Genomic DNA, 19,973 nt, shown 5'->3' with positions numbered 1-19,973 from the left:
CACGTACCCGGTCACTTAAGAGGTCTGCTGCTGATGTACAAGGAGATGAATGTTTTTATTTCTGCTAGCACAATATTCATTCTGAAGCCTAATGTCAAAGGGTATTTTTGACTTTCAAGTCTTGCTACTTAAAAATAAATTTTATAAGGCTGTAGATGCCATATTCCTCTGATGGACCTGGCCAAAATAAATTGAAAATCTTCTGGAAAGGCTTTACCATTCTAGATACCATTAAGAACATTTGTGATTCATGGGAGGAGAATAAAATATCAACATTAGCAAGAGCTTTGAAGAAGTTGATTCCAACCCTCATGGATGACTCTGAGGAGTTCGAGACATCAGTGGAGGAAGTAACTGCAGATGTGATGGAACTAGCAAGAGAACTAGAATTAAAAGTGGAGGCTGAAGATGTGGCTGAATTTCTGCAATCTCATGATGAAATTGTAATGGATAGGAGTTGCTTCTTATGAATGAACAGAGAGTTTTTAGAGATGGAATCCACTCCTGTGAGCATTATGCAAATAACAAAAAAGAACTTAAAATATTACATAAACTTCTTAGTTAATAAAGCTGTGGCAAGGTTTGGGAGGATTGATTCCAACTTTGAAATAAGTTCTACTGTGGGTAAAATGCTATCAAACATGCATTTCGGAAAGGAATAGTTATCAATTCAGTAAACTTCATTGTCGCCTTATTTTAAGAAACTGCGACAGCCATGAAAAGTTTCAGCAACCCCGACTCTCATCAATCAGCAGCCATCAAAAATGAGGCATGACGTCCACCAGAAAAAGATTATGACTCAATAATAATAGCTTTGAAGATTATTAGCATTTTTAGCAATGAAATATTTTTAATCGAATTATGTACGTTGTTTAGACATAATGCTGTTGCACACTTTATAGACTATGGTGTAGTACAAACATAACTTTTAGATGTACCGGGAAACCAAAAAATTTGTGTGACTTGTTTGTTGGGATATTTGCTTTATTGAGGTGGTCTGGGCCTGAACCCACAATATCTCTGAAGTATGCCTGCATCACCAACGCCATGACGTGTGATGAGACGATTTGGACAACTCCCCCAGATCATCATCCCATAACATTTGCCAGCTTGGTTGGTGCCATTGCCCCTGATACCGTCATCAGCTGTAAGGTCTTAATTACATTGTAGCCACTGGGAAAAAGCTCTGCCTGAAACTGCTTCCTGAGAAAATGAACAAATGTGCAAAGCCTTCAGTAGGGACATTTAACTGGCTAGGGCAAAGACATTTACCTAGCTGCCAGAAAGATTCAGCTATCATTGACTCTGCCCTGCACACCCTCTGACTGGGATGTTCCCAATTTGGAAAGGATACAAGGACAAAAGTCTACTCCAGCAAAATGAATATACAGAAATATATATATATATATATATGTATATACACATACAGAAAGATATATATATGTATATACACATACAGGAAGATATATATATGTATATACACATACAGAGAGAGATATATACAGAAAGATATATATATACACACACACACACAGAAAGAGATATATATATACACACACAGAAAGATATATATATACACAACTTCACATTTTTAAGGTAAAATGAATTGGAGTCCTTTGATTAAAAAAAAGAAAAGAGATATATATATCTCCTATATATTGTAATATATAACCTATCTATATAGACTAATAATTTAAATTTCGGTCTTTAGAGCAGCAAAAGGTGAGCATTATTCTAGGCAAGATGGTTAAACATATTCTGTGACTCTACGTCTAGGACCACAGTCACATCTACATTTGGCTTGAAGACCAAACATAGAGCTGCAAAAATGAATGCTTATGTCTCTAATATAATGAGCCTTCAGATTCAGGTTAACCTAAAATGACTCTTTTCCCAGTGAATTTTACCTAAATGTCAAAAGTTATGTGCCAGGACTACCTCCAAATATTTTCATTGCCACCCTGATCTGGCTTAGAGACAAGAACATAACTTATAGAGGCTCCAGTTGCAGTAAACTTACAGTGGATCACTTTTATTTTTATAAGGATTTCCCTGCCAAGTTCTAAAACATGGAAACTTCTATTAGCATGCTTGAGTCGGCACACAGGGCAAGTGTTTTAGCTAATGGTATCCTTCTTGACTTACGCTCCTCCACACTTTTGGAAATTAAAAATGGCCATCATTATCAACTTTTTAAATTGTTATCTTTATTCCTTTGCTAGATCTTCACATTTTAAAATGTCAAGATAATATCCCTCCAGTTATTTTTCTATTACTTGGATAATTCTGCAGTTGCATTATGCCTTTTCTTCCATACATCCATTACACATTTCAGAGAAGCTCATTTCCAAAAGTAATTTATTCTTTTAAAATGTAGATTTAAGCCTGATGCCAACTCCTACCCCCAATAAAAATAGTGTTCAGAGTGGAGAATTTCAATACTTTTTCTTTTTATTATCGAAACTCAAGAAAATTGTTTCAACTCATATTAAGGCTATAAGACAATTTCTGAGATATGGCTGATGATGGTTTATTCATTATTCTACAAATACTTATTGAATTGCCACGAGGTCGTCATATATACTTCAAAGTACTGAAACACGTCATTGTACAATAAAAGACAAAAATACCTGCCTTTGTGCAGCTTACATTCCAGTAAAGAAAAAAATAAAATAACCAAATTATAGAGCATGGTGCAATATGTTAATTGATATGTATAAAAACATTCAACGAAGATAAAAAAGTTTAAGGGAAGAGATTTTTTACACTTTTAAACAAGGTGATTATGAAGACCTCACTTTGAAAGTAACTTCTAACACGTGGGCTTGAAGAGTATGAGAGAGAGTGCCTGCTTTGTCTGGGGAAGGAGCTGTCTGGTCAGAAGAAATAGGAAGCTTATGGAAAGACTAGAAAGAAGAATAGCTGAGGATCAGTGAAGCATTAGAAGAGTGAACAGAGCAGGTGAGTGATGATGAGGATGACGGATCCAAAAATTGTCAATGTGTTTTGGTTCAGAAGTGATCACGTGGTTTCCAATACCAAGGAACCTGGTACAGGTTAAATGTCTGTGTTAAACTTAGCAGAGAAGAGGTTTTAAATCAAAGAGGAATCGTCAAGCTGTTATATCCGAGGATGAGATGGTGCCTGGAATACAGTAGACCTAAATAAACATGTACTGCATTATCTAAAATGAGGCTCTATGTGCAAAAATGTGAAGTGAGAAACTAACAGAAAAAAAAAGTGTATGCACGCGCATGCATGTGTGTGTGTATAATGCACACCGTTTTTTTTTTTCAGATTATCATAATAGTTTTGGATATACAAATTCTGAAGCACAAACATCAGTGCTGCTTTACCATGCATAATGAAGGAGAGATGATATGATATTTGGGGTGAGTAGTAGTCTAACCAATATTCTGGAAAAGTAGTCTGAGGTTTGAGGGAAAGGTCTGAGGGATATATGCCTGGTGCTGCCCTAAGAATTTGCAGAAAATACATGCCCAGTAAAAACATTCAGTTGCCTCTGTGTGTGATGTTTCCCTCCCTGTGGGAGAGCTTTAGGGCAAACACCTAATGCATGCAGGGCTTGAAACCTAGATGACCGGTTGATGGGTGCAGCAAACCACCATGGCACATGTATACCTATTTAACAAACCTGCATGTTCTGCACATGTATCCCAGAACTCAAAGTATAATTTAAAAATAAAGATAAAATTTCAGTCGCAAATTGAAATAAAATGGAAACAGTTCACAGTCTTTATTCTTAATTTAGTAGCAACACTTTCTCTCAGCCAACAGTGTAACTATGTCAGCACTAATCTACCATGCATAGCAGGTGTCAACAAATGGTTGTTTAATTAATTAACCTGGTTTTGCTATGCCTAGGGAAAGTTCTTTGAGACACTGAGTTCCATACAACAAACAACTCTGTCTTGTTTTATGCTTCCAGACAAAAGCTTTCTGTTAAGGATGGGGACTTTGCCAAATTGAGAGCTCCCGTTAGTTTTCTTCTTGACTTTATGAGCCCATGATCCATCTTGATTCTTTCTTGCCTGATGAGTTTTTGATAGACTATAGATTGGTTTACCTGACCTAGAAAGTTGCCATTTTTACTCTGGTAGATATCCATACCAACCTGAGTGGCCTAAATCCATGCCAACCCTTGATGCCCTGGTACTGGATTCTACATACAAAGAGAGTTTGAACCTAGTATTTCTAAGATCCTGATGTTGCAAATACAATGCTACTTTATCTTATGGATCATTTATCACTTGCTCCTTCAGGCAGGTAAACATAATGAGGCTGAGGGAAGCCAAGGCCACACTCCTCAACATACACAATCATGTTGACCTGCTGTGAAACTCTGTACCATTTTTCAAAACTGCATTACATCTGTCTTGTTCCCTTTGCCAAAAGCTGAGTTACTACATCTTGGCTGATTCAGGATTTTGTCTAGTTCTTTCCTTACATGTTCCCCATTGTCCGTTTGATACTATTTATAGCTAAAATTACTCTCTATTCGTTTAATGCAAATCAGAAACCTAAGGCAAGGGACAGCTGGTCACTAAAATACATTAAACTCCTATCACTCAGGAGGTGCCGGGCTATGTCTCCAATGTCCATCCTTCTATGTTACCTATACAAAGCTATCTATTAAATGTCTTGGAGATATTTATGAATGATTACATGAGAAACAGAGATAATGTATGTTCATATATTATTGTGATGGAGTTGATCATTGTTAGAGTTGAGGTTGGACAAATATTAATCTCTTTCTGTCCTCGGTCTTTGATTTGTTCACTATGTTACTATCTTCCTTCCTGAATTCTTCCTGTTTTCTGAAGACTTTGGTATGTTTGATGTTGTTTATTACAATAGAGAAAGTCCTCTAGCTGGCAGAGCACCTTTTCCTTGAATATATCTGTGAGTTCAGGGTGGGGAATGGTTAAGTGACTCTTAAGTTGTGGTCGCAGTGAGGTTGGAACACCTGCTCAGCATCAAAGTCCTCGTTACCAAATCTTCTTGTATTTTTTTTGTATACAAATTTAAGTTTTAATTCAGTGAGAATGATGAATTTAAACTTCTGTTTTTATTATTTGGTTTAATGATGTTCTTAAATAGAAATTTTCACTCAGAGCGTATTTTACAACATCACCTGTATTTGCTTTTATTTCATTAAATGATTTCTATTTGAATTTAACTATTTGGCATATGGAGTGAGGTAGGAATTCAAACTTTTTAAAAAATTGTACATGTTTACTTTTTAAACAATTATCCTCAAAATCTAAGGGCTTACAACCAGTACAGTACTCTCTCAACAAGCTATATTTTAGGGTGGATAACCTCACAAAGTCTTTTTGTGAATATTTATTTTATATTTAACAAATATAACTATACAAATACATATAACTACATATGCATATATATAAAAAATGTTATTATATTTTACTTTATAATAGGCTTGGGTACATATATATACAAATACGATATTTCATCTATCCACCAAATGTATCATTCTTTACCAAAATATGGGTCTTACAAAATGAAAAAGGTAAAATAAACTTATACATAAAATTATAGTCTTGTAATTTTATATTTAATGTAGTTAACTAAAAATTTGTTAGTCTACATTCAATTATGATTGTTTTTTCAAATCTTATAAGGAAGTTGGTTTCATGGTCTATTTCAGGAACTATCCCAAACAAATATAAAGTTTAGATAAATGGACCTTATTACTTGAAATGATATATTTTATCCTTTTAAAACAGAGTTGGATACTGTATATATGCTATCTCATCTCAATAACATAAACAGACATAACAGAACACATTAGTAAAATAACAACCTTTCCAATTCATCATCCAAAATGCAAACTAAAAGCATGTTTATTTTTTTAGGGTTCACATATAAATTGATCTCAAAAGATGATTTTTAAATTTCTAATAATATCCTAATAGATTATCCTTCACAAAATCTAGGTGCTCTGTAACACAGACATAACAGTTATTCTCATGCTGACAAACTTCCAGAATTTTACATAAAGGTATCTCAAATAATTGAACTAAATTTACCTGTTTTCAAGACTTAAACTAAAATCAGAGTAACTTCTGATCATCTGAAGTTTTTTTCTTGTTTCTCTTTATTAGAATTGTACGAGGAACTATAGAAAAATACCTGCTATGTGACTAATATTTCATGTATACTTCATCTAATATGTGGAAATTTATTAAAACTGATAAGCATCTAATATCCAAGATGAGTTCCAAAAATGAAAGATAGCAAGACTCTACCCCCTAAAAAATATTAAACAGGTAAACCAAAACTTCCACACTTTTATGATGTCAATTTTCACTCTAATAAAATAGATTTCATAATTTGCAGTGCCCTCAGTCAGGTCTTAAGTTTAAAAAACAGGTAAAATAAGTGAAAATATCTGTATGAATGTTTGCTCAAATAGTTTCTAAAAGATAAAGCAAAATTATCACTCTGAAATAAATGGTGTATTTGACTACATTCTTGCAATTTGAATGGGAAAAAAATCATATTACAAAGACTACCTTGAACATTCTTTAAATTTTTTTTTCTTCCTTTTCTTTTCTCAGTCCTGTGTTTTAAATTAACCAAGAGAAATAAAAGGAAGAACTGGAGAGAAAGCCAGTGCATTGTGACAGGATGATTTTATTTTATGTATGAGTCTGAGTGAGATTTTAGAAAATGGATACTGTATTTCTTAAATGGGTCTGTGTTGGTCAAAGACCATTAGGCAACTTTGGAAGATTCCACAGGGACACCTGGGGCCAGACATTGCAATCCCAATGGACTGAGTCCACTGTTTGTCTTTCTGCATGGAGAATTAATAAATGTATCAATCTTCTACCAGCAGCCCTGAACTAGGGAACATAAAGGAAATAGAATAAGTGGGAAAAAAATTGCACGTGTTCCTTTTCCTTCCCCCACCTCCTGATCTTCGCTTTTCTGTGTGTTGAACTTATTTTCCCTTCAGATTTTTTCACATTATTCTTTTTTTCCATGTTATTAGTTATGTCTCTTAGCATTCCTGGCTGCATTGCACTTTGTCTGCCTTAAAATGATGTCTCCTAACCTGGACAGGGGCTATAATTTAATGAAGTTGGCCACCTTTGCATACCTTCTGCTCAGAAGATCAGTCGGTGGCCTTGAAGTGTCAGATTTCATTAAATGATTTTAGTTTCAAGGAGAAAAAAATTCAACGGAAAGTTAAGGAAACCAGTCAGGAAATATGCATGGTGCCAACAGCCTCAGAGCACAGGATTCCAAAAGTCATTTTAACATTTCTGAACTGATAAGCTAATTAATTATTAAAACAGAAACACTCCTAGGATACCAATGACCAAGGTTATAAATACACCCCTTTCAATTCCTCTTTCTTTTATTTAACGGCAAAATGTTGCCTTTAAATTGCACCACGGTGATTCTAAGAAGTCAATTAGAAAGGTTTCAGATCACAGGAGAGTTAGAGGAGCTAAGAGGAAACATAAATTGCATTACCCAAAAAACGGAGTGGGGAGCTTACAGGAGTTTTAACATTTTGCTTTCTGCTTTGTATCAACTGGTCTAAAGTACAACCGAAGCAAAATATAGAAACATTGTGATCGGTTTTCTTTTTATAGCAGTAGAACTTCCTCTCCACCACTTGACTTAAAACCACAATAGTTGTTTCATCACTCCTTTAGAAAACAGCTGGAGGGTAATGATAGTGACTACACAACAAATCAAACATTTCTGTGAATTGCCTGCTTACTGACAAGACTTTATTTGTATGGGGTTTGTCTTTTTTTTTTTTTTTTTTGGAGAGGGAGCTGTGTCACCCAGGCAGGAGTGCAGTGGCGCCATCTCGGCTGACTGCAACCTCTGCCTCCTGGGTTCAAGCAATTCTCCCACCTCAGCCTCCAGAGTAGCTGGGATTGAGAGGTGAAGCCAGCTGGGCTTCTGGGTCGGGCGGGGACTTGGAGAACTTTTCTGTCTAGCTAAAGGATTGTAAATGCACCAATCAGTGCTCTGTGTCTAGCTAAAGGTTTGTAAATGCACCAATCAGTGCTCTGTGTCTAGCTAATGAGGTGGGGACTTGGTTAACTTTTCTGTCTCACTAAAGGATCATTAAATGCACCAGTCAGCACTCTGTGTCTAGCTAAAGGTTTGTAAATGCACCAATCAGCCCTCTGTAAAAATGGACCAAGCAGCACTCTGTAAAATGGACCAATCAGCAGGATGTGGGTGGGGCCAAATAAGGGAATAAAAGCAGGCCACCCAAGCCAGCAGCGGCAACCTGCTTGGGTTCTCTTCCATATGTGGAATCTTTGTTCTTTCACTCTTTACAATAAATCTTGCTGCTGCTGGCTATTTGGGTCCACACTACCTTTATGAGCTGTAACACTTACCATGAAGGTCTGCAGCTTCAGTCCTAAAGTCAGGGAGACCACTAACTCACCGGGAGGAACAACTCAGGATGTGCCACCTTTAAGAGCTGCAACACTCACTGTGAAGGTCTGTGGCTTCACTCCTGAAGTCAAGCAAGACCACGAACCCTCTGGAAGGAAGAAACTCCGGACACATCTGAACATCTGAAGGAACAAACTCTGGGCATACCGTCTTTAAGAACTGTAACGCTCACCGCAAGGGTCCGCGGCTTCATTCTTGAAGTTGGTAAGACCAAGAACTCACCAAAAGAAACCAATTCCGAACACAGGATTACAGGCACCTGCCACCATACCCAGCTAATTTTTGTACTTTTTCAGTAAAGATGGGGTTTCACCATGTTGGCCAGGCTGGTCTTGAACTCCTGACCTCGTGATCTTGTGTGCCTTGGCCTCCCAAAATGCTGGGATTCCAGGCGCGAGCCACCACGCCTGGCCGGGTTTGTCTTCTTAAAATTCCCCTTTGGGACTCTGGTTTCTTTAAGCAAATGCAGTGGTTAGTCATTTAGGTGAGAAAAGAGGTGTCAGATGGAGACAGAAAGGCAAGAGCAGAACCAATCCAAGAGCTGACTTGTGCTACATCAGAGAATATTTGTGTATTCTGTTGTCCTCCTGAAAGGAGGGGAAAAACAAGCCAATTATCCCCATTGGAACCTGGAGGTCAAGTTTATTGAAATGAGCAAGGGACTTTGAAACACATAACTAGTTGTATTAGTCTGTTCTCACACTGCTATAAAGACATACCTGAGACAGGGTAATTTATAAAGAAAAGAGGTTTAATTGACTCAGAGTTTTGCAGGCTGTACAGGCAGCACGGCTGGGAAGGCCTCAGGAAATATATGATCATGGCAGAAGGCAAAGGGGAAGCAGCACATCTTACGTGGTGGGAGCTGGAGGAAGAAAGAGAATGAAGGAGCTCTTTTCCTGAGCACAGGCTCCATGTGGCCCTGTGTGGCATGGTGTCCCTCTCCCCGGTCTGTGAGTATATGTGACTAACACACTGCTGTTGATCTCATTTATCCAGTGTGAAGTATTAGTATTGTGCCATTCCCGTAACACTATAGAGAAATCCTTTCCTCGCCAAGGGAGTGAATAGGAGGCAATTTTAAAATGAGGAATTGCAACATAGTGTGTGAGGCAAGATATGCAAGAATCAATAATATAGTTAGGAGTGTCCAAGCAAGTGGTAAATGATGTGATACTAACTGAAAGTACCATGGAAGTTCAGAAATGTTTGTATGCATAAGTAATTTTAGTTCAGTAAACAAAATATTTAATGAAAAAAGTTTAGAGACTTTGAAATAGAAATAAAACAACCTCATCTCATGAGAACTCTATCATGAGACAGCATTAGGGTGACGGTGCTAAACTATTAGAAACCACCCCCATGATCCAGTCACCTCCCACCAGGCCCCACCTCCAACACTTGGGATCACAATTCAACATGAGATTTGGGTGGGGACACAGAGCCTAACTGTATCACGAATACTCTTCAGTCTTATGTTCTTGGCATCAGCATGATACAAACATTTCTACCCACCCAATGTTTCTAAAGCTTATCAGAGAAAACAACCTTTTATTACCAGTTTAGTTTTATGTGATTTAATTTTTGTGGGAAGGGGGAGTCCATTTTTTTTTTTTAGAAATTAGTGATAAATGATGAGTCTTCCACCTGTTGACAGCTAAAAAAGGAGGGCTAACTGTATCGGGCAGGTTCCAGACAGGAATATTTATTTGTTTTTGTTTTTTAACAGGATGTAATACAAAGAATCAATTATTCAGGTATTGGAGGATAAAAAAGGCAAAGGGGAAACACTGAGATGATACTGTCAGAAATGATTGTCAAAGTGAAATTGCACTAAACACTTGTTAAGATGGACAAGACACTTTATGCGGGTTATAGCAATAAAGGAGAGAGACTTCAGAACAGGACTGAATTCAACCCTCCCACTTTTTGTTTCTGCAGGAACAGGAGGGTTTTTAATTTCTCGGATAAACTAGTGGAAATGTGGCTGGAAGGGGAAGTTGGTCAAGTCATTAGAGCATCTGTGTTTGCTGATTGTTGTTTGTTCAGGTTAGCCTCCTACCCTCCCGCAAAGAATGGGAAAAAGATACATTTGTCTTCCTTAATGATTAGATTTCAAAGGGGGTGACTCCCAGGTCTTTGAGAAAGACATTTCTGGGTTGTAAAAGGGGCAGAGAAAGAATTTACCATTGCTGGTATTTTACAGTAAATATTCTAAGAAAGGAGAGGTCAGAAGCATACGGTCACGATGTAATTTGTCTAAAGTTTAGTGAAGGTGAGAGGAATGTGAAGGCCATCTTGGTCAAGATGCAGGAAGAAAGGGAAGAAGTTGTTGAATATTTTCGAGCGCTAGAAGTTTGGAGGAGAGGACTGGGCAGCTGGGACCTACACAAGAAGAGGACGTGTCTCAGCTCTATACCTCTGGAATTCATAGGAGAGAGCTCCTGAAACTGAAAGCTCTACTGAAACTTCTGAGAAAGGGTCTTCTCTGGTGGATACTACCTCTAAGGGAACCTTCTGAATGGATTCTGGGAGTTGTTTTTGGTTTTTTTTGTTTTCTGTTTTGTTTTTTTTGAGAGAGTCTCTCTCTGTTGGCCAGGCTGGAGTGCGGTGGCACGATCTCAGCTCACTGCAACCTCCATCTCCCAGGCTCAAGCAATTCTCCTGCCTCAGCCTCCCAAGTAGCTGGGATTACAGGCATGTGCCCCCAAGCCTGGCTGATTTGTGTGTGTGTGTGTGTGTGTGTGTGTGTGTATTTTTAGTAGAGACAGGGTTTTAGCATGTTGGCCAGGCTGCTCTCAAACTCCTGACCTCAGGTGATCTGCCTGCCTTGGCCTCCCAAAGGGCTGGAATTACAGGTGTGAGCCACCGTGCCCAGCCTGGAGTTCTAAATGAAGGTGGAAACTAGACCCATCAAGCTAGATGAAGCTGGAAACTGTGAACACATGCTGCTGTTGGTGTGAAGACCTGTTATGGGAGTGGTACTTTTGACAACAGGGAGTAAACAGAAGGCATGAGTCTCCAGGCTTTCCAATCTCCCCTTAGTGTCATCTGTCGCATTATATGTAGCAGAGAGGCAGATAGCAAAGGAGAAATGTGGTCTGCACAATATCATAGGGCAGAATATTGAAAGGTGGACTTGGAGATGAGAAACATGAACTTAATATTTGGCCATATACCAAGGTGGCGGCCCATGTACACACTGAGCCAAGACAGTAGAACCGGGATCTAAAAACTGAATAGGGATTGGGAAAGCAAAAAGTGTGTCCCAACCCCTGATTCCAGTTAGGGGCTAGAAACAATATTAGGAACCCCTCCTCAAAAGGAATTGTGTTCCAATCCTCATTTGAATCTCGAAAGATATGTATATCAGCCTAGGTACAGTCAGGAGCCAAAAAGTACACTGTGATTAAAAAAAAATCAGACTCATTATTTTTTTAAAATGACTTTGTGTGTAGTAGCCTTTCTTTAAAATTTGGGTAAAGAGACACTCAATGGAAATTAGAGAAGTGGGCTTTAAAGTGTTTCTAAATGCTTTTTATAACTCAAGCCTGAAATCGGCTTCGAGAAGCAGAATGCAGAGATTGGGTCTGATAATCATGTACGGTCATTTACGTTTCACCCCCTGGGAGACACTGACACTACGTTGCTGATCATTTTTTCTATATTTAGAGATTTAAATTTTATTTTTATATATATTCAAATGTAGCAGTATTTATAAATAATTCACAATTAAATATGCCCCTTTTAATGTAAAGTTTCAGGCTTTTTCATCTTGTTTTCCATTTGTCTTGGAAAATTCTTTTAGCATGGATGGATAAATATTTGTAGTAGTTAATTTCTTGAGCACTTGCCATGCATGAGCCACAAAATGTTATGATAATACTTTATATGAATTGATTCATTCCACATACCACCTAACTACCTACAGGGTCAGGACTACCTTTCTAAGTTATAGACAAGGAAAAGTAGAACAAGTAACATTAAATAGTTATTTGCCTAATATCCCACAATAAATCTAAGTCTAGCGAGTGTGTATGTTTGACATGCTACTACCTCTAATCATAAATATGTATTAACACATTTCCATGCATCTGGCTCAGTATTAAGCTTTTGTATAAATCATCTTATATATTATTCACAGAACTCCTACATGGCAGAAACCATTATCTCTCATGAAAATAAGAAAATTAAGGCCAAGAAAGATAAGTCATTTAGTTAATAAACAGTGAAGGAAATATATGAGCCTGGAGAAATTGCCTCTAGAATCCATCCCGTTGATCAATCTGCTATACCAAAATAAACAGCCAAAGAAAAATCTAATGGAATCTTTCAGAAATATCTGTCAGTTAAGCAAGAAAAAGAATAGCCATCATTTCTGTTTTGGTTTTAGGAGTGGAACAGTACACACTGGGTCTTATCAGAGAGTGGAGGGTGGGAGGAAGGAGAGCATCAGGAAAAATAACTCTTGGGCACTAGGTTTAATACCTGGATGATGAAGTAATCTGTACAATAAACTCCCATGACACAAGATTACCCATGTAACAAATCTGTTTACCCCTGAACTTAAGAAAATTCTTATATTTAGAATGAATAACACTCTTGTCCATAGAAGTAACATTTATACTATAGTAAATCAATGTTGTTTCATTTAAAAATAATCTCAAGGAAATTGGAGCAAAGGGGAAAACAAACTAAAAAGGGTATTGATTATCTGAAGAGGGTACTGAGATATGTATTATTGTTGTCAACAGTAAACAGGCTTGGTGCTTCTCAATCAGTCTCTTCTCATGCCCAGCACAAAAGAAAATTTCAAGATGGGATTATATAGTGTATTTAATTAGTCATCAGATAAGCTATAACTCTGGAATTATAGTATCCCACCCCTCATCTTCAATTTTCCTTTCAGTGGTTTCAGTTTCTTCTGATCAACCATAGTCAAAAAACATTACATAGAAAATTCCAGTAATAAGCAATTCGTATGTTTTAAATTGCGTGCCATTCTAAAGAGTGTGATGAACTCTCATGCCACACCACTCCATCCTGCCCAGGATGTGAATCATCCCTTTGTCCTACATATCCATGTTGTATGGGTCATCTTCAAGTTAGTCACTTAACAGTATCTTGGTTATCAGATCAAAATAAACATGTATACAGATGCTCCTTGACTTATGATGGGGTGATGTCAAGGTAAATCCATTATACACTGAAATTATTGTTAAGTAAAATTGCATTTAATACACCTAAACTACCAGACATTATAGATCAATCTCGCCTACCTTAAATGTGCTCAGAACACTTACATTAGCTTAGTTAGGCAAAATCGTCTAGTGCAAAGCATACTTTATAATAAAATGTTGACTATCTCATGAATCATTGAATATTGTAAAGAAAAACAGAATGCTTTTGCACCATCGTAAAGTGGAAAAATCATTAAGTTGAACCATCATGAGTTAGGGACTCTCTGTATATAAAGTTCAGTATTATCTGCGGTTTCAGGCATCCACTGGGGGTTTTGGATAAAGGGACACTACTGTCTGTAGAGAAGTCAGATCTTCATTACCTAAAGAAAAAGACATTTAAGAAAAGACCAGAAGCTTCATGGGAAGAATTGATGGAGCAGTAAGAGAGGTATGATGAAGAGACTCTAGAGTCTTAATTCACAAGCCCCAGAAAGGATCACAGAATGTTAAGGCAATTTCCCCGATTCTGGCCCATTCTATTCTAGAGCGTCCTTCCCATAGGCTATGCTTTCTGTAGACTTTCAATACCCAAGGAAGTTATGTTTTCTCTCTCTTTTGGCATCTTGTAGATTTAATGTTCATCTGTTGAGGCACATTGAGGTGATTTGCCAAATGGCAAAAGAAATGTGCTGGGTCATTATTCTTTACTCTGAATGAGCCAGACTGTCTGTCTATACTGTGGGAATATGCCAAATAATTACTTTAACCATGTCTTTCCCTTTAGCTGTGTATACATGGACCTCGTATTCTAGATAAACTTGCTTAAACCTCGTATTGAATAATTACTGGCAAGTAGCCATGTGCTCAGAGTAATTTAATGTTCATCTTTGGTTTCTACAGGGTGCTAGTGACAAAAGCCGGTTTTGCTTATGAATACATTAGAAGGATTTTCTTTTTATAATTCAAAGAAAATCTACAAAACATGAAAAAAAAAAAGTACTTGATTTTTTTAAAAGCATTTTTGATCCTAAGTTTTCCTCAGGAATCACAGCTACAGTGCTGAGAAAAAGCTGATGTAGTTTAACTTTTAAAAACAGCAAGTCTCCATAAAAGGGTACCACATGTTCTTACTGCCTTGCAAGTTAAGCAGTTGTTATTACATTTAAATCATGTCTGACATAATGTTACTTTCCCTTTTGAAATTGAGGACCGATGTTGCTGCGTTTTATTATAAAAGGTAAACAGTATGAATTCCCATGAATCACTGTACCTTGTCGTCCTGTCGTAATTGAAAAAGCCTTGGGGTAGGAGGCAGGAGCTAGAGATCCAAATTCTGACTGTGATACTTATTAGTTTTAGAATCAGAAGCAAGAAATCTAACATCCCTCTTCCTTCCCTTGTGAAACTGGAAATAATATCATCCTAATCTTGCAAAGCATGTTTATGAAGCATAAATTAGATCATATACAAAGCTATGTCATAAACTGTAGAGCGTGAAAAGTTCTACACCTAAAGGACAGAAAAGATATGTTAACTAGGTTAAGATTTGTACACTTTTTAAGAACAAAAAAAACCCACTAAGAATTCCAGAGAGAAGTCGGAGAAACATGAATAGAATACAAGTTGGCAATACATACTCCAAACTTTGAAAATGCTCATACATTTGGAGCTAGGACTTTTCTTCTGGGAGCTCTCATAAGACTACCATGATGAATACTATCTTAATAAATATAATAAAATATCCTAATATCTACATGTCCAATATTAGGAGAATGGTTAAGGAAATTAGGATACAATTATATGGTGTTTCTTACACAGGAGTAAGATTTACATAATTATATAAATGAAGTAGGAAATTTGTGTCAAAATGTTTAGCCAATATTTAGGAGCCAGCAATAATATCTATCATCAAGATATAAACTATGAATAAATTATCAGATAAAACAAAACTCCACAGTTGCCTCTGAATGCTGTGCGATTGTGGGAATATTTGTCAGATTGTCTTTCTTAAGTGTTTGCAGGTTTTCTACAATAACCTTCATGACCAAACACAAAGAGATTAAATACGTACATACATACATACAGTAACATGAGACGGCAATTTTATCTATGGTCAAGAGTGAGCTCTGTGGTCACAATAATCTCATGAAATGTTGAGACATTGGAGTAATGAATACTCCTCACTTTTGATAAATCAGTTATCATTGGTGCTTTCTGGAAATTTCATGTTATTCATTATTTGGATGCAAGAGTTTTTATTCTTTACAGTATCAGAAGAAGCACGATTCCCTACCAGAACATTAACAATAGTTATTTTGTGGCGTGAACCCGGGAGGCGGAACTTGCAGTGAGCTGAGATCCGGCCACTGTACTCCAGCCTGGGCGGCAGAGCGAGACTCCGTCTCAAAAAAAAAAAAAAAAAAAAAAAAAAAAAAAAAAAAAAAAAACCAACAACAACAAAAAAATAGTTATTTTGAAATCTCTGCTCTTATTTTAAACACTATCCTGCAATAAACTGCTTGGAAAAATGGGCAGATCAGAATCTTGTAACATAATGTTGACATTATTTAATAGCTGCTTCGGTTACTGTTATAAGCTTTATAAGAGTGATTAGAAGTACAAAACTTACATTAAGACATCTTTGTATCTCAGTTTATGAATAAAGCCAAACTGAAGTTTATAACAATGTGTTTTATTTTCAGTACACATTAAGATTATTGACTTATTACCTAAATATTCTAGACAAATTACATATTCTATTTTTGGAGGGGTTACTGAGGCAACATTTCATCTCTTTTCTGTTATGCTTGAAAAACTTGTTTAGGGAAAATGTAGCCATTGTTATAGAAACCTGTTAATGTGGATCTTTGGGGACTTGTTCATCAACATCATCTATGCATAGAAGTCGTCTTAGTTTTTTTTAAAAGTGAGTTAAAAATCTATTCAGGCACATTTTCTGGTTAAGAACAACAACAAAGAAAATACTTTATGTTCCCAACACTGTTTCCTCTCCCACAACCCACTGGAAGACTACATTTCTGAGCCTTCCTTGTATTTTTGTTAGAACAATTTTCCTAGCAGGTAAAATGTGGACAGAAGTGATGTTAATCCCATTGGGCAACATGTAAAAATCATTCTTCAGAATCTTTCAGACTCCTCTTCCTCTTCCATAGTGTCCATGAAAGCCAAGACTTCCATCTGGCCCTGTAGGAACATAGTCTTGGAAGAAATCCACTAGGAAAGCATCCAGATTGGCATCGAAAGAAATTCTTACTGTGCTGACCCACTGAGAGTCAGCATTTCTTTATTTTTCAGCGTAGTTTACTATCTAATCCTGACACCTATAAGCACTTTATTTTATAAATTGATATTAACTCTGTCATCAACTAATTTGATAGTCAAAGAATATGGATTTGCCTTTATTTGGGAATAAAGTTTCCCCTCTTTCATATTAGAGCCAGAAAATATAATCTCATTCAAGAGTGTTTTGTCAAATGGTCAATTAAAAATAATACTATTGATAAAAGTAAATATGAGTCTATTGATGATAACCTATAATGCATGGACTACTTCAATTTCACCAAGTATTTAAACTTTTATCTCTCTCTCTTTTTTCTGTTTTTTTTGAGATGGAGTCTCACTCTGTCGCCAGGCTGGAGTGCAGTGGCACACTCTTCGCTCACTGCAACCTCCACCTCCTGGGTTCAAGCGATTCTCCTGCCTCAGCCTCCCAAGTAGCTGGGACTACAGGCATGTGCCACCACTCCCAGCGAATTTCTGTGTTTTTAGTAGAGACGGAGTTTCACCATGTTGGCCAGGATGGTCTCCATCTCTTGACCTCATGATTTGACCACTTTGGCCTCCCAAAGTGCTAGCATTACAGGCATGAGCCTCTGCGCCCGGCCCAATATTTTATCTTTGACTTATGTTAGTTTAGGGAACGTCTATATTCTTCCACCCAATAATTTTGGCTCCTCGTAGAATTGCTTTTACTGAGCTGAGCATTGAATATTCACTTCTGTGCTTTTCTGAGAAATATTAGAAAATTACAACCCTCTGTTGTATGGGAAAGACAGGGTCCACTATACTGCGATTTACTGTAGTGTATCATCTGTGACTGTACAGCAGTGGCTCCTTTCTTAGTGCCATTCTGCAGTATTTCTAATTTTGTTGTTCCAATATCTGTACGCCTCTTAGAAGTTTATTTTTAAACAATGGGCACTATGACCCTATTTAAGTCTTTGTTTTGATTGGTGGGATTCTCGTAGCCATATTTGTAATCAACCACTAGATGTAAAAGCTGATTTGACATTTTTCTTTCCTGTGAACTTTGTCCTTTATTTTACTTTATTTTTCTATTTGTATTTCCCCATATCCATAACTGTTCATATGTTTTAATTTATTGTTGTTTGTTTTTTAATGTATTTCTCTCTAGGCCCTCTAATAGTTATTTTGTTCTGGTGACAGTGCTGGTTTTAGTTTTCATAACCTAGATAATTGAAGAAGGGTAAAGTTTGAGACATAAAAATTAGTCATAATATATAGTGAATTACATATATGTAAATATAACGTAATTCAGTCTACAAAACACTGGACAAGCTTGGTGGTGGTTGGGAGCATGGTAGTGAGTCTTCCTAAATTATTTAATTACATATTTATTTATACATTAGATTTTTGATCATGAACATTAAAAATTTAACAGATTTCTAAATGAAAATGAAATGATCGATTTAATTCCTGATCCAGTTGAAATACTGTGCAAAGTTAATATAATAATTAGATAGAGTATATCTGGAATAGCAAACAGCTCTAGAGGAATAATCTTGTTTAAGGAAAAGAAAAAGTAGAATACTTATAATCTGTTAAAACACAGATTATAACCAAATTTGTTATATTATGGATTTAAAAACCACATGCTTCACAAATATACCTCATACCATCAAAACACGTGATGCTTCCAATACATCATTGATAAAACAATAAAATTACTTCTGTCCTCTCGGAGTAAAGAATGCCCAATTTTGCATATTTATATGAAAAAATAAATCAAAATGAGAATTCACTGTGTTACTTTCTACTCCTAGAAGGTAATAGGCTGAGAATAAACAATGTCACTTGTTATCATTATTATTTTCAAAAACACTATACAAACAAAGCATAGAACTCAAGATTTCCACCTTATAAAATATACTATCATTCATAGCATGGTCAACACTGTCCCCTGAAAAAAATAACGTTAATGTCAAAACATCAAAAACACCATCAAAATGCTAAAACCTATAGCCATTGATTCTAAGTTCTACAATTTCTCCACCTGAAGTTTCATTATTTTCAAATATTTCCATCCTCCTTCAATGGAAAAATTAAGGTAATATCTTTCAAGTAAAAGCTTAAATTAATGACTACAATGAAAGCATAACTAAGGCATTGGAGGTTTTTTCTTCTCTCTGTTACCAGTCTCCTGAACTTATTGTAATATGAACTAAATATCTCTCTTTAATAAGCACCTACATATATTAAATCCATTTTGTATGTTTTGGTGGGAGGGAGATAATGGGGGAAAAAGTGAGACAGATTCCCAAGATACAATTTCATTTATTTTGGGCTATGTCTCTATTACTTTTTATAAATAAATACAGTTAAAAATGCAATGAGATCAGGCGCGGTGGCTCATGTCTGTAATCCCATGATTTTGGGATGCTGAGGCCGGTGGGTTACCTGAAGTCAGGAGTTCAAGAGCAGCCTAGGCAACATGGTGAAACCCCATGTCTACTAAAAATACAAAAAAAATTGGCTGTGTGTGGTGGTGTGTGCCTGTAATCCCAGCTACTCGGGAGGCTGAGGAAGGAGAATCACTTGAACCTGGGAGGCAGAGGTTGCAGTGAGTCGAGATCACGCCATTGCACTTCAGTCTGGGCAACAAGAGCAAAACTCTGTCTCAAAAAAAAAAAAAAAAAAATGCGATGGCACTTTTGTATTAGCTAATCAAATACAAATTTAGATTGCAAATAACTTTGAGTTTATAAGACATCAGTTATCCCTCTTATTGTTATCTCCTAAATGTAATGTGTCTACTTTTCTCAGATTTCTTTCAAAATATTTTTCTTATCTATGATTTTCTGCATTTGACTGTGCTACATGTAGGAATGCCGGGTTTTTATTTGTTGGTTTTGTTTTTGTATTTATTGTGTTGGGGATTCCCTGAGCTTCTGAGATGTGTGATTTCAATAACTATGTATAGAAAAATCTTCACAAGTATGTCTTCAAATACGTCCTTGCCCATGCTCTCTCGCTTCAGGGACACCACTTAAG

Source organism: Chlorocebus sabaeus, chromosome 16 (genome assembly GCF_047675955.1).
Source record: "Chlorocebus sabaeus isolate Y175 chromosome 16, mChlSab1.0.hap1, whole genome shotgun sequence".
Classification (NCBI taxonomy): Eukaryota; Metazoa; Chordata; class Mammalia; order Primates; family Cercopithecidae; genus Chlorocebus; species Chlorocebus sabaeus.
Note: the sequence above shows the minus strand (reverse complement) of the source record.